At 45.7% G+C, this 16,113-nt stretch overlaps 1 protein-coding gene across 2 annotated transcripts in view; it reads right to left on the minus strand.

Moving 5' to 3' along the window:
- casz1 (castor zinc finger 1) overlaps positions 1-16,113 on the minus strand; it is a 113,270-nt gene that overhangs the window by 81,815 nt on the left and 15,342 nt on the right. Inside the window, exon 1 of one of the 2 annotated variants that reach the window (XM_029833982.1) lies at positions 9,149-9,165. The exons of the other annotated variant lie outside the window; for it this stretch is intronic. The gene's annotated coding sequence lies outside the window, so the exon portion shown is untranslated. Of the gene's footprint in view, positions 1-9,148; positions 9,166-16,113 lie in introns of those variants that run through there. 2 annotated transcript variants of the gene reach the window in all.

Consider the following 16,113-nt stretch of genomic DNA (forward strand, 5'->3'; position numbering starts at 1 on the left):
GTCCCTTGTTTTTGCAGGGAGGAAAGAGAAAGGGAGGAAAAGGCGCTTCTGTGTCTTTGTTTCTGTGTGGAGATGTGGAGGAGATATTTCGATGATAGGGAGGGGTGGTGGAGGTGGAGGGGGGTGGGGGGGAGGCATTAGAAGCGTCCGCACACGAGCAATTAGTATTCCAGGTCCTGATGGTTCTAAACACAAAAAGGCCTCAGCAAATCCCCACGGCGGAGGTGTCAGACGGAAAATGACGAAAATCTGCTCCTTGACAGGGAGTCATTTATATTTTAGCTTCGTTCCATTATCTTAACGAATCCATCATCAGCCAATGCAATATTAACAGCAGAAAATCAACTCATTAGATCCAGGGGGATTTAATCAAGATTGCAATCATGTATGCGGTTCCTGGAGAGTTGGCTTCTCCTTTTCTTTTTTTTTTCTTTTTGGTCCTTTCCTCGTAATTGCCGCATCTCAGATCTTAATAAATTATTCTCGATCCTAGATTGATGCCGGGTTTTTTTTTTCTTCCCTCCTGCCTCTCACGCCATCCACTCACTGTCTCCAACTATAATATTTACCATAAACATTATTATGTCATGGGCACACAGTTTAAAATGGCCTTTAGCTAACACGCAGAAGTAATTGGCTTCTCCATTTCTCTCTCTTTCCTTGCTAATTGCTCGCTGATATTGCTAACCGTCCCCTCGCAAGGAGAGAGAAGGCCTCTTTTGTACAAGCCGGGATATGTTGCTAGGATTTTTCGACCTTTATGCACGAATGTAGAAAGAATTTCCTGTGTTTGATAGCGCTTCACAAGACGAACCAGCGGATGAAAGGACGTTCCACTTTTGATATGTAAAACTTTGGGTGCATCAGGGAGAAACGAGAAGAAGGATTCGAATGTCAGGTGGGGGTATTTTGCTCTCTTTTAAGAGGAAACTGCTAAACAGCCCAGTAGACGCACCGTTGAGATAACCGCCACAAACGTATGATTTTCAAATGTGGACATTTTAGCAGACAATGGGACGATTGTTCCGAGCGCGTCTGCGGTGCTGTTTGAAAGCACTTCCTGTCAAAGCTGTGACGAGAACCAGTCACCCGTCGAGCTGATCGCTTATTGTAAAGTTCATTAACATTAAAGAGTCCACGTGGGTTCAGTTGTCAGAAAAAGTAAAAAAAAAAAGTTGTTAGCATAGCTAATAATTGCTCATTGGCTAATTTTCTCAGTTTTGTGTCCAGAGGGGATTAGCGCCTTCATGAAGGAAAATACAAATTGAGAGATATTCCTAATTATATTTGAATTAACAAAAAATTCACAAGATTCACATCCGCATGAGGGTTTACTGATGACGTCCCACGCTTGGACGGTATGAACCTAAATTTAATGTCCGTGTGCAACAGTAGGAGGTCAGAAAACTCACACTTCTGTCACACTTTCTAGGAATGTGCTGAAAGTTCCCATATCATGACAAAATGAGAGACACGTCGGTGTGAACTCATGCTGAAGCTGCCGGTGTTGCCTGCTGAATATACCCGTCTAATTTGGAGGTTTTGCTCTCCTGGACTCAAACGTCAGTGGTGTAATCAGGTGACGAAGGAGCAAATAGTAGCTGCTCACATGGCTGAATAACTTTATCTGCCTTTCTTTTAAGTTGTGTGTATTTAGGAAAATACTTGGAAAATTTGCGAGCACACAACACAATTAAGCACACAACCCGAGCGTCTAAAACCTGGCAGTCCTTTGAGAGAAGCTTATTTAAGTAGATTTCAGTCAACCTGAAGAAAGCGGAGGGGGCGGGGCTTAATCCCTTCCGGCTGCTGAGTGACACTGATGCATTTTTAGGGACGGCGTCCGTCTTTATGTCCGTCTGTGCTCTCAATAATGAGCCGGCTCTCCTCAACCCTGGAGAAATTCTCCTGACCCGAGCAGGTTGTGCTGGATGCGGAGCGCCGACCGTATCTCCCGTTCGCGGGGCTTCTTCCTGTGACAGACAGGATTAACTGCTAACATGTTCAACATGATCCAAAAGTGTAAAATCTGTCAGCGAGACCTTTAATCTGCCTATGGAACAAAGCCTTTTGTAAAGGGACTAACCTGACCTTGTCACTGTGAGTTTAACTTGCTGTCTGTTAGGCAGTATAAAGCCCTAAGTCAGCCCTTCTCCTCCACTGCTCCCTCCCTCTAAGTCTTCATCCCTCTCTCTCTGCACAGAATTGGGGGGGTGTGCAACCACAGCACCAAATGCTGCGTTAATCCCTGTTTCTCTGAGATGGCCAGTGGTAAATCCAAGCCCTCTGTAAACCAATCTCAGAGTTTTTTATCTTGATTTATTAGATTACGAGTCCTGGGTCCCTGAGCCCATGCTTCACATTCTAATCCTAATCGGAATAGACAAGTATTAGCCCAGTTCAAGGGAAGCTAAACAGCAACACTGGCCAACTTTCAGTAAGAGGGAAACTACAAGCTTAAAGGCTTGATAGGGCTTTTTAACCATTTTCCTTTTTTTCCACTTACATTAGTGGAATGAGTGTGTAATTAAATACATAAATCCTGACAGGCCAACCCTCAGAAGGCCTGAAACCACTGAAGCTCGTCCAGTTTGGCTTCCCTTTCCCTGCACAATGAAGCTACTGAGCCAAGCCCAATCATTTGTGTTTTTCTTCCATTTTGAACGGTGAGCGAAGCAAACACCAAAGTCCCACGAAAAACAACTGCAAGAATTCATTTTACATCTGGCTGGATTCTAGGCGGTCTCCCCCGGTGATACATGGCCACGGGGCTACGCGGCTTATTTTTAAAAAGGTGTTTCATCTGCAGTAAAAAAAGGCACGTTATGACAAAGCTAGCTCCGGGTCCTTTCACCTCCGGAGGCAAACAACCAGCTCCCCTCGTCTTATTGTTACTAAGTGACTCTATCTTGTAAACGTGGACAGCAACTGGGCCGGGCTGGGTAGGGTCCATGTGACACATGAGGCCGGGACTGGGAACCATTAAGACGCGTCTGCTCCAGCACTAATGCTGGTGGCAGCTGCTGGTCTGCCAGGAACAGCAGCCGTGGCTCCGAGGAGATCCTGAAATACTATTGAAAACCACTAAACCTCCTGCTGGCTGATGTAAAGCTATACAGCTGCCGTGGCGCCGGCGCGATCGCTGATCAATCTAAGAACGTTAAAAATGGAGCCGGGTTCCTGGGCGAAATCGCCTGCTTTTCAGCCCGGAAGGTCAAATCTCCTGACCTCAGGAGAGGATGTGAAATAAAACCGGCAGCACGTGCGCTCCGTACTTGTGCGCGTGAGCCCCGTCCTCCCGGCGTGGGTACAACGCTGCAGCGTGGAGGTCGCCCCTGCCTGCTGCCCTCGGGGGTGACGGGGGGGAGCTAAGGGAGATGTGACAGCCATGTCTGCTCCCTGTATGTGTTTGTTTGCCCCTGAAAATGAGACACTGGTTTCACTGCTGCCCCCCTGGGCATGTTTAGCTCTGCCTCCACCACTTTGCCTTCATCTGATACAAAGTGGAAGTTCACCCGATGATGATACGCATGTCTGCGGTAGGGTGGAAATGGATACGGGTGCGCTTCAGAACAAGAAAAAGGCTGAAGTGTGGCAGCGATTCTGTTCTGAATTTACACACCTGTCATGATACTTTTGTTCTTTGCTTCTGCAATTCTTTGAACAGTAAAATGCCTCAGAATTAAATATTTACCTAATGTGGCAAACGCTGTTCAGGAGTTAATGAGGATAAAGTCCGTTATCCAGTTTTTCTTTGCCAAATAAGTTAGGGACAAGCCCGCTGCTCCTGTCCTCAGACCCGTGTCACCAAGGATACTTTACAAGGAATATTCATTTCCTTAGGAAGGCCTCGTCAGCCCTGTGACCCAATCCATATCCATTCTGTCCTGTCTGCCCTCCCCAGTCTCGGCCTCTTTTCTGGAAGCGGCGGATATTTCACTTGCCTATCAGTTTCCCTTTAAACGTGCTGGTATATGCAGGAAAGGCGCCCATGCAGGGTCACCGGTTGTCCTCTACAAGGCCCCGGTGAAACCACCTCACTGGCTCGCTCCCCCTCCATCACTCAAATTACAGTTTGCAGAGGGAACAGGTAAAAAAAAAAAAAAGTCCCGCTGATTAATTTGTTCGTGTTTTGTGTATAGTTCTGGGTAAAAGGTCCCAATTTAAGCGTTAAAACAACCACTTTCTGTGCCATGTAATTAATACTATTGGCAAACAGTAGCATTCTTTTATTCTCCCTCAGAGCCTCAAGGTTGACTGTCAAGTGTGTGAAAAAGCAAACAGCATTTGCAAGAGTACATCTTTGCGCGCAGCCTGCAGCAAAAGCCCCGTTTACTGCCAAAGAATGGATGTCAGATAATATCCACGCAGAAATGTGCAGCGGGAGCGGAAGCAGCTGCTTCAATGTAAAGAAGGTAGGAGGAGATTAAAAGGAGTCAATGGAGGCTAAAGAGACAGCAGGTCTACTGATGACAGAAAGAGCGGCCCGGGACTGCACTTCAGGACTTCTGGAAACCACATCAAACAGACCATGGAGCGCTGCCAAGGAGAACACACACCAGTTGTTGCAAAAAAAAAAAAAAGAAGAAGAGGGGGGACAGGAGGAGGGGGGTGCAAATGGAAAAAAGGGAAAGGTTTAGCAGCAAAGTAGAAATGTATGTCGGAGGATCAAAGAGGCGTTTTGGCTCAATGACTGAGAGAATGACAGAAAAGAGAAATGTGGGAGCAGGTGGCCCATAATAATTTAAACTGTAACAGAGTTCATTTGTGCATTCGATTTTTCATAAATTTCTGCACTCCGCCCCCGCCACTCCTGAATACGACATATCAAAGCCAAAGGGGGGAAACTGCTGCTTAATTTCACACAAAAAACATCTCATTTGTACATCAAAAGGATGAAAAACCTGCTGTACCTGAAAACAAACATTAGCGTGTTTTATCGTGCGCCGCGGCTCTCCTGGGAGGCTACAAACGGCGAGGGTTTGGGTTTCAAACGCAGGATCAACGCGCGAGTCGGCCCCCGCGTGGAATACACGCACAACTGGTGGTGTTTCTCGATACGGAAGTCGTGTTGAACAAGGTTGGTCTGGGAAAAAACAAGAATTTAGGCTAATGTAACTTATTTCAACTAATGCAAAACAACCCGAGACGATGGCGGGTAATTAAAGAGAAAAATGTTTGTTCTGCTGAACAGATAAGGCACAATTATGCAAAAAGAGCTTCACCACACTGAAAGCATGGAAATTTCCAGTGGGATCAAATGAACAGAACTTTTGTGTACTGAAGCATGGCTGAACGCCATCGGGTCTTTTTTAATATATATTTGCAGGCTACGAAACAATGTTTACCCACCCAGACGTCGACGCGAGGACGGTTATAAATGGGGGTGACCTGGGACGGACATTTCAAACGTCGGCCAAACACGTGTGACAGCGTTCGTGCAACAACACGGATTGTTTAACAACGGTAACCAGGCCGAATGTCCCGTCGCTATAGAAAGATTCTGGCTTTGTGCCCGATGAACAGGGACAGGTGGCGCTTTGCTCAACTCGTTGTAAGAAAGTTTTCAGCTTGTGAGGGAATACTTCTAATTTAAGACCAGCCTGATCGTTGGGAGGGTACGGCGGTTAGCTGTTAGCTCATTCTCTCTCTGGCCTCATCTGTTAGTTTAGCTCTGAGGTTACTTCGCCCAGTTGTCTTCCTTCCACGTGCATAAAAGTAAAAATGTTTGAGGCGCCGACTCATTCACACATATTTGAGAATCGTGACCCAGAAACGGTGAATATGACATAAAGAAAGGGTGATGTCCACGTGTGTTAGCATTCTTGTTTCTGGACGAGCCATATCAGATAGGATGAGACCTCTGTCTGTTCTGTCTGACATTTGGAGAAATTCCAGCCAAAATACAACATTGAGACAAACACCTTATTAAAAGCTTACCTAGGGAGGTAAATAAAGTGAGCAAACTCATCCTACCACCACCAGTATGTCTGAAACCCACAGCCACTCTCCATTTCCAGGCCTATCAGGAAGCAGCCACTTGTTCAGAGCACCTGACTAATACCCCTATAATGTCACTTCTATATTTGTATCCCGCTAATCTGCTTTCAACCTCCAATCTTTGCCACTTTCTTGCAAATTTATCACCAGGCCCGACAGTCGGTGCCAGCTCCTGAGTCCCTCACCCTTTTAAATGGAACAGCGGCATTTGTGATAAAGCCACTAAATTCCTTATCTGTCTGCCCCAAAGAGACTTTCGAAGCAAAGTGTCATTTTCCCTAAACAGGACGACTTGCGACGCCGTCCACCCCCCCCCCCACCCCCCTGTGTGACAGCAGCAAGCACACACACTCTCACACGCTCTCTCACACAGGCAGAGTCAGTTTTCTTGTCCTTTTCAAGGACAGAAAGAGCTCAAAAATAGAAGTGAGGCATGTCGCGGAGCCTCTTTTCTAAAGCAGATCTATGAATTGACGTTCTCTGTACTTCCCATTCACAACCTGCAGAAACTATCTGTCTACGTTTCTGAAGAATGTGTGAAAACCCTCCATGTCTGTAGGCTAAACGCCACTTATGGAAGGTGCGTTCGGGCGTATCTTGTGCTGCGGAGATGCAAACTAGCTCTCGTTGATCAGAGAATCTGTGAACGTGGAGCGATCACAGGCAGAGAACCCTCACCTCCCTGAAAAAGGCAGAAAATTCACCTAAAGTACTAAAACACAGCTGAGTAATTTAAAACCTCTTCAGATTGTTCCCTAAACAAAGCCAAAGAAACGCTGGCCTTGTCAATACCTTCCCTTTTTTTTCCCACTTCCTTCCAACTGTGGATTATGACCTAATAAGGCACCGTCTCCAAATTGCGAGGTTATTTTCAGTTTGTGCGATAATGCTCGCTCCGACTTTGTCCCGCTTTAGAAATTCTCGCAGGAGGAGGGACGTGAACTTATGAAGAATGTCAGCGTGATCAGATAAAAGCGAGAGCTCACGGCCTGTGAAATACTACAGTAGTGCTGCTGCTAATAAACCTACAACTGTTGCAGCCAAAAATAAGAAAGCCAAAAGTGCGAGCTGCAAAAACACTCCTGAAAACGTAAACGTGACAAAGAGAAAAGCAAAGCTTGTTGTAGTGCACGTGTGTTGGCCTTTTCTACAGTTTCTAATCTGTTTTTGATATGGTGAGATGGGACTTCCTACTCCCGGCCCCGTTCCATTGTTTTCAAGCATTTTTTAGAGAAATGAGATTAAAACAAAGTGTTCCTATGCAGAAGGTCAAACAACACTGTTATGAAACCAAGAAAATGAGACTAAAGGTAACAGCGTCATACCAACAGGGCATTCCTGTACCGGAGCCAGGTCCTGTAAACGCCACTCTGCGGATCTATAATTAAAAGGAAAAATCTTCTCTTTGGCACTGCGGGCTCCTCGCAGTCATCCTTCCTCCTAATCTCAGTCTCTGGTGTTTATTTATCAGGTTTCACATTCGTACGCTGAAGCACTGCTTGATTATTTAGACAAGACACAGGAGTATTTCCTGGGCCAGGAGTGGGAAATCTCTGATGCAGGGATCCGAGCAGGCGGTTTGCTTAATGCTTGACCCTTGACCTCTCCTGGGTAATAATACCTCCATATCTATCCACACACACGTAGCGGCGCAGAACATTCAGAGGCCTTAGGAGGCTTCCCCCCCCCACAGCTGTGAGAACCTGTGTTGACTAATCGGGGCACGTTCAAACTTTTGGATGGAAAAAGTTGGGTGAAATGTTCATTTAAGAGTAAAATCTGCCCCATGGCGACGAATCCAACCAAAGGAAATGTTCACACGTTTCCCATGTCCCGGTCCCTGACCTTGTTCTGGCCTGTTTTCTCCCCTCTCAGAGCCAGGGGAAATCAGCATTTAGCACTTTCAGCTGCCTTTACAAGGATTCGAATCGTCTCAGGCGTTTTTTCACTTTCTTCACTTTTTCTCCCCACATTTGCCCCTTCAGCTGTTCCCCCCTTTAGTCATACTCTGTTCACGGAATTCATCCAATCTGACACAAAGTCATGAAAAGCAGCAACTGCAAGCTGAGAACTGCTCGCGAAAAAAAAAGAAAGGGCTCTCAGAATAGATAAATAAAATCTCTGTTATCCAGCTGCCCTCCTTAAATCACTCCCAACCCCTTCAACAAGTGGTCACAAGCCGGGGCAAAGCAGACTTTCAATAGCACATGACAACCACAAAAGAGGATTCTTTTATATTCCAAAGCTGATTGCTCAAGTTTTACAAGTAAAAACTGGGCTGAATCTGTATCTTTGAACATAATTATGGGACTCCCTTGTATCCTCCTTCCTGTTGGTGAAATTACCGCTGTCTGTCCTGGAAATCAAAAAGAAAACAACATGGGGGAGTCGTGTCTACCTTGGCTGCTTCCCGGAATGACAGCTTTTCTCTGGTATAAAATAAAGGAGAACACACGAAGCGGCGTGTTTTTAGAGCGGAGGGGTTCAGACGTGGAGCTGTGAGGTCAACTGCTGTAAAAATCGGTTTTCTCTGCTGTGTTTTTGTTGCGCCGGACTGGATCCCGCAAACACGCGGCCTGCCAGAGTGATTCCGCTTCCACAGCCAGCATCGCTGCCTGGCTCTCTGCACAGAAGTCCTGAGCGCGTCGTCCACGAGGACCCAAGCGCGCGGGCGCGGTGCACGAGTGCACAGGAAGCAGCGCTTTCAGCAGGGCTGCTACAGTTGAACTCGTCTGTAATCAACACATAAAACGTGTCGTTTGGGCCACGAGTACAATATTGGGCTGATCCAGTGTCTGGTGCGAGCGTCCAGTAACGTGCCGCGCCGCGAGCGTGGAGCCAGTGTAAACCAGTTCTCCCACAAACGACACCACAACCTGAGATGTCCAGCCTGTCCTGCCGAGCGCGTGACAGACAAATTAAGCTTAAGCTCTGATTTGGGCAAACTTGGGCAAGAACATCGACAGAGTCGCTGTAGGCTTTAAATAAGGACAGAAATAGGAATACTCACAGAAGTACATTTAGCTCCTGAACAAACACAAGCAGTTAGCAACACGCAGAGAGAAAAGGTCACTATTTTCAGGGTATTTGGAAACAAGCGGGGGTCTCTTAGCCTCCACGCCGCTAAGATCCGAGCGCTCCGACTCACCAGGACAACACGGCCGGCCCAGGGTCGGTCTCACAGATCCCTACAATCAGGCTCAAGATAAATGCCATTTAGTGCTGACCGCATTGTCTGCTGCCTCTGTTCTGCTAATCTAATGTGTGTAACATGCTCTTGGTCACCTTGACTTTGGTTGCCATGGTGCTCAACACAAACATATCCCCACCCAGAAATACACCAAATAAGGCTTGGGGGAAAAATCTCATAATCAGGCAGCACAGAGCGAGAGCCAGAGATCACCTTAAATTTATTGTAAACAGGACAAAGCTATTCCAGTGTGTACATACGCGGCGCTTTGCGAGAGGTTACTGGTGACACGCACGCACACAGTCTGCCTAATTAGTATACAACAATAATTGTCTTAAGCCCAGCTATTGTTGACTCAAAGAAAATGATAATTGCGTGGGCATCAACGGCAAATGAATCGGAGTTATTTAGAACGGAGAGGTCTTTCAGGACGAAGCTGTTTGTACTAAAAACGACCTTTAAGCACCTTCCTCCAAAGCGAAGGAAGCGAGCTGCGAGAAGGCGGCCGTCCTGTCGAGCTGTCGACCCCGGCAGATGTGAGTTCTGAAGAGTTCAAAAGAATTCTGCGCGGGGGCAGCGCCATTTACATAATCCTCCAGATATGTTCCCCTGCAAACCTAATCAAATTATTCACAAGACTAGCCCCTAACGACGTCCACCCCGCCATACGCAGCCCTTCCATTAACCGGCCCGCGAGCCTCAATCGAGTCCAACCACCCAATGTCACTTTTCCCTTCAGAACCGGCCGACAGACGCCGCAAACAAAGAACTGTTGCGTCTGACGAGCGAAGATTTCACCCCCTCGCCACCGAGTCTGACATTTCTTATTGTCTCGGGGTTCTGCTGACTTTTGAAGAACACACGGGGAAGAGAAAGGGAATTTTATCACTGGAAGTACACAATCTGGAGACAATGGGCTCGCCGTGTCGAAATGGGCCTTTCAAGGGGAGCGGGCTGTTGTAGTAATTAGCAGAGCAGAGTTGGCGCTATTGACAGTAAGTTTAAAAGACAAGTGCAGATGACACAGGGGATTTCGATAATCACGGCGTCGGGCTCCCTCGGGGGTTAATCCGAAAAGAAGATAAACAAAACTGCTGATTCAAATACAAATATGATTCATGCGCTGACGGAAGATCCAAGCCTGAAAATATGGCTTTTCCCTAATTGGCTGATGAGCAGAAAATGAGTTACGGATGTTTTTTTTCTCTCCAAAACAAAGCAGATAATACGAACCGGCATCAAAATCTGTTTTTTAAGGCTTCTCGAAGCGACGAAACGGCAACCTTGTGAGCATCCGATGTGTGTGTGTGTGTGGGGGGGGGGGGGGGGGGGGGGGGGGGGGGGGGGGTTGCTTGGTTTTCTGCATCAGACGCGACGTCGTTTGAGTCTGACAAACACATTCTCATTGTTAATCAGCCTGTTGTCGCTTTGTGTTCAATCTGCTAGGAGGGGGTAAAGGGTTAATGGATCAGCCAAAGTTTACGTCCCGCACGCGGTCAATTTCCAATGACTCCTTTTGCCACACTGAAATAAACTATTTTATGTCTCCAAATATGCAGATCATTCTGCTTAATGAAAGATGCTTGACGTCTCAGATCCAATTAATATGCAAATGCAAGCGAGGATTTATTTGTGACATTCTGTATGGGTGAGAGAAAACAAAAAGGCTTCTTAACAGTAACACTAATTGCTCTGACTGATTGTCACATATCATCATTCACACGGAATCTTCTAAATACCAAAATTCAGATAAAAAGCGCCGTCTGCACAAGGTTGGATGAATACGTCTGTGTTTGTTTGCCGCTCTCATTTTAGGACAGATGATGCCTCATCTGCTCCAGAAACCTTGACAGATGCAGCCCTCCGATACATTTTTAGGTGCAATTACCCTTTTCTCCTCCTTTTGAAGCATTAGCACACATTAGCGACCGCGTCGTCGGGGTTCTGCGTGACTTTGTTGGCAGCGACAGGCGCGAGAAACCTTCAATAGGCGACGTATCTATCACCGGGAAAATGAAATCAATAATGCAGATCTGCGATTAAAACCCTGTAATGGATGAAGCAACGTACTTCGAACATTGCATTATCTGCAGGCATTAACGCCCGAGGCGGCGTGCGGCAAAGGGCTCACATCTCAAGGAGCGTATAGCGTGACTGACAACAATTGTGACATATCGCGCCAACATACAACACATATTAAACTGAGTTATTTGTTCCCAGGCGGAATTTCAAAACAGGGATTATTGAACCCGCGCGCCGTGATGGATAAAACCAGAAGTTGGTGCCGCTGTCGCTGTAGTTTACATTTTAATCTTAAAGAAACTGCTCATCTGAAAAGTGGAGTCAGGGCAAAGTTTGCCATCATCACATCTAATTAATGGTGTTGTTCTGAAGAATCCAGATGCAATGGAACCACTGTCACTGTAAGGGTTAATAAGTCATTTTTAAAAAGCAATGGGTGATATATTGGTTCCATTTCTAATAAAACGCAATATTGCCGTCTGTGCGGAGCAATGTGTCACTTATTAAGTGCCTGTTCGCTCCACGTTTGCTTCAGAAACAACTGTGTTGGCAGCAAAGGCTGTAAAAACAACGTCACCCTTCATGCGCTACACTGGACTGACCAAACATATTTATGCCCAAAGCTTGACAAGACTCCTCAAAGCACTGAGCAAACGTATTGCCCCTGTCTGAATCCGCCTATTTGTGTGTGTACTTGACGTCTGTTTGCATGCCGGGCTAGCCTCAGATTGCTGTTTGAGGATGTAATTGCTCTGCTCCTCTCCTCCTCGGAGTGGCCCGGGATGGATCTGTGCGGGCTGTTTAGCAGTCAATGGCCGGTGCAGATTGTAAACAGATCTCCCATGAATTGCGGGTTTAGCGGTTTTGTGAGTCTCCAAACAAGGTTGTGCCGATAACGCCGTTCTCCGCCTGACAAAATCAGCTACTTTGCTGCGAGGGTGTGATTTGAGAGGTGCCAGTCAAAGTGACTGACAGCATTAATCCCCCACAGGAGCAAATAGGAGAAAACAAACCCCGTCCTTATAGAAAACACGTCCCCGTCTAAATCCTGCTTTGGGTAAATATTTCACCTATCTAACTGCGCAGTCGGGACTAGCGAAGGTTATCAGGTACAAAGGCTAATTTGAAATAATTGGCAAAATGAATGCCGCCCTATTATAACCTGTCACGTTGTCTAAGAGAAAAGAAGGACTAACACAGATGCACCCCTGCTGTTGCAGGCAAAATACAGAGCAACATGTATTTTCTCATAATGCTAATTCATTCTAAGCCGCTAGCTTTCGATCCTACGGACATTAAACTGCTGCGAACGCTTTGAGGAGTTCTTTATCCATTAGGCTGCTCTGATCACTGCAACACTGAGGTTCAGCTGACCAGTATTTGACTGATAAACAGTTAGAAAAGTCCAAAATCCTGCTTCTGAAGACTTTATAGCTTATACCATATTCCTGTGTGAAAATGTTGAACATGTGACATGACACCACACGCCACTCCACGCCTGAACACAAACGCAGCGATAGAGCATTTCAATTTCATGGAAAACAGTGTGGCGGCTGTGATAAGGCTGATGACACAACCCGGACAACGGCGCTTTGGCGGAAGCTCCACGCCGCGATTTGCGAGGCTTTCAGGTTCTGCAATGGGTCTGAGGGGCGAAAAAGTGTAAAAAAAGGAAATTTAACACAGAAAATCAGAATTACACACAGAAAAGTCAAACATTTGATATTGGACTATTTGATGCCATTTGGATCGTGTCCAGGTTTTATAATTACTTTTCAGCAATTAAAGCAAGTCTCTTTGTAAAAGGCAAGAGTGGAGTCTTATCAGTTACCTTGGCAAACTACAGTAACCCTGACAACCAGGATGCACTGTGAGTGTCAGTGGTAAATAAAAGATGGGGGAGCTGATGTTATTTACTAAAAACAAAATAAAGTGGTGGGAAGACAATGCATACAAGTTGAATCTGTCCAGTGATGTTAGTAATGCTACCCGATTCCAGTATGGCGGAAGCTACGAATTAAAGCTCTCATATAGAACCACAGATTGTGTAACAAGAACATACAACTTATCAGAATAGATCGATCCAATGACCTGATTTGTTCCCCATTATCACCAATATCTGAACCCACTGCACATGGGTCAGTAGCCCCATTGATATCCAATACTGTAGCCACATCTGGAGAGCAAAAAGAGTTCGGATCACGTCACCTCTTCTTTAAAAAACGTGACATACGGTTACAGCAGGACTGTAGACGACTATGGTTCAGTACATTGTTGCGTTAGCTAGAAAATGGGCATTGGCGCATCAATAGATGCTTTAATGCAATTTCAGGGTTTCTACATCTGTGTGTGTGTGTGTGTGTGTGTGTGTGTGTGTGTGTGTGTGTGTTACAAGTTGAAGCATGAACATGTACAGCTAACCAATATAAAGTCCATACGCTCTGTTGACCAGTCGGGACCCGTCGCCACGGTGAACAATATAACTCCATCTTCTTTGTCAGACAGAAGCAGCTCCATCAGCGCTGGAGAATGAGTTTTTCTGTTGACCCCTCCATTACGATGGAGTTGAGTCACCCCCCCAAACTCCATCGAGCAGTTTTAGCCTCGCCGCACTAGCGTAGCATAGCCATCCACCAAGACAGCAGCGGCGCAACAATCGATATTTCTGTGTTTACAAGCTCTTGATTCATACAAGCCGTTGAGAAGGGGTGAATAAATTTTATAAAAAGTAATTTGCTGGTTAAAACCTTCTGACAATAAATTTTAAAAAGCAATATTTTACACTTAAAGCGGGGAATTTATGCTGAAAGCATACTTACACAGATGATGTCAATGACATATATATAATAAAAAACTGCTATATACTCTAACGTTCAAAGAATACTTAACACAAGTAATCGGTGGCACGGTGGCTCCAGGAGAAGAACATGTTTTATCCCTTTATTTTAGCACAAATGGTATGAAAATGGCCCATTATCACGGAGGAAAAAAGAGTGCACCCCATGTTAAAGCCGGCCCCTCATTGATGCCCCGGTGACTCGGCCAACCACTCTCCCAAGGCCTGCTCCTTGATTAAATGCATAATCCACTACTCCCCATCCCCGATGATTTAGTGTGCCTTTAAATCAGCTTGCGCACACATAAAAACCTCAAATAAAAATCACCAAGAAAAACCATTGCACTCTAACTGTTCTATTAAAATGATACCCGGCCCAGCCTTTCTTCTCTGCAATCCCGTTTATTCCACATGAATGCGTATCTCCATTTTTTCTTTTTTCATAGGTGCGCATATAAAATATTTAAAGTTTAAAATGTCACAGTTGAAACATCAAATGCGGGCGACCGTCATTAATCAGCGAGGATGGGGATTCTCTTTTAAGGTTATAACCCTTTGAAAGAGCAAAAATTACATTTTTGACCTTGAAGATGAGACAAACTCATAAACGTAAAATAATTTGCAGTTTAAAGGGGGAAGAGATATCGTTCACCTCAGTGGGCTGTCGGTGTGTGTGTGTGGGGGGGGAGGGGTGTGCAGGGGACCAAACAAGTTTCATTTTCATATTTACATCCAAGCTGTTGAGATTAATTTGAAATCATGGCGAGGAAAAAAGGAGGAAACAAAACTCGGAGAAAACATCAAAAGGGGCGACTGTCAAACTTTGAAATCCAGGGGGCCCAGCTATCTCCCCACGTGTGCAACGTGCACTTTTTTCTTGCACTTTTATTAAATGGTGCATGACATTTTCATTACTCAAGGAAATTAAATTGACTAATTTTCTTACAAGCCCCGTACGTCTGCTATTTTAGGGAGGCCCGCTGAACAGAGCGATTGTTTCAACACCTACACAAAAGCGACGCTAACGTGGATGTGCAAAGTGATTTCTTCTTGGAAATTTGCTCCTTTAATGAGAAAGTCGTTTTTTTTCTGTATCGACTTTGTGCGTAACCGCTCATGACATTAAACACGCAGTGTTGTCATTTTTTCTGGTGAATCTATGATTTAATTTCTTGAACTGTCGATATCGGAGACGCGCAATACGACCTTCTTAAGCCCCTACCGATAAAATTACCGGTTATGTTTGTTGTTTTAGAAAGATCCTTCCCTCGTCTGGCGTCAGAATGTGGAGTCTTGTTAGATGAAACCTTTTGTTATGGGTGCGTTTTGCTGGCTAAAATCCGTGGGCAGCTATTTCAAGGGAGTGCTAACGATAATGAAAATATCTGGTGTCTGGCAACTATTGTGTAATTGTTCCCAGTGCTAATGCGGAAAAGCCAAAATGTCGTCATTGCTGGTGTGGCGAATGTTCGGCGGTAAATAGGCGTGAGGGAAAAAACGCAAAAGAAGACGACATCTTTGGGAAAAATTTGCGAAGGCCTATCGGTGCTGTAGTGGGAGGAGCCTATGAGAGCGCGAGGTTTCCTAGCCAGTTTATTCTCCACACCTCAGAAAAAAGCCACACTTTTCTCTCTGCTTGTTCTTGGAACGCTGGAGTTTGGGATATTGTGATTTGTGGGCTCTCACCAAGAACCTTTGGGGGAAGCTGCTTTTTACTAGGATACTGGGCAGCTCAGGACCAACCAACCAGGAACGTGCACAGCAGTAAAAAAAACAGAAAAGGGGTCGGGTTCTGAGAGAAGCTGAGACATTTTGAGGATAATTGGGGAAAATATGGAGTCAGGCCCTGGATGCTGCCCCTCCCCTGGAGATAAAAAGGCTGATTACCTTCACCTCTCAGGGTTGGGAGCCACATGGCTGACAACATCATTGGAAAATAGACTCCTGAGCTCCTCTGGGCCCTATAACAGCTTACATTTAATGTGAGCGTGAGCGTGTGTGTTGTGGGGGGGTGAGGATCACACTAAAAGGGGGATGACACCACAACCGCACTCAGATTGTCGGG

Source organism: Takifugu rubripes, chromosome 3 (assembly GCF_901000725.2).
Source record: "Takifugu rubripes chromosome 3, fTakRub1.2, whole genome shotgun sequence".
NCBI lineage: Eukaryota > Metazoa > Chordata > Actinopteri > Tetraodontiformes > Tetraodontidae > Takifugu > Takifugu rubripes.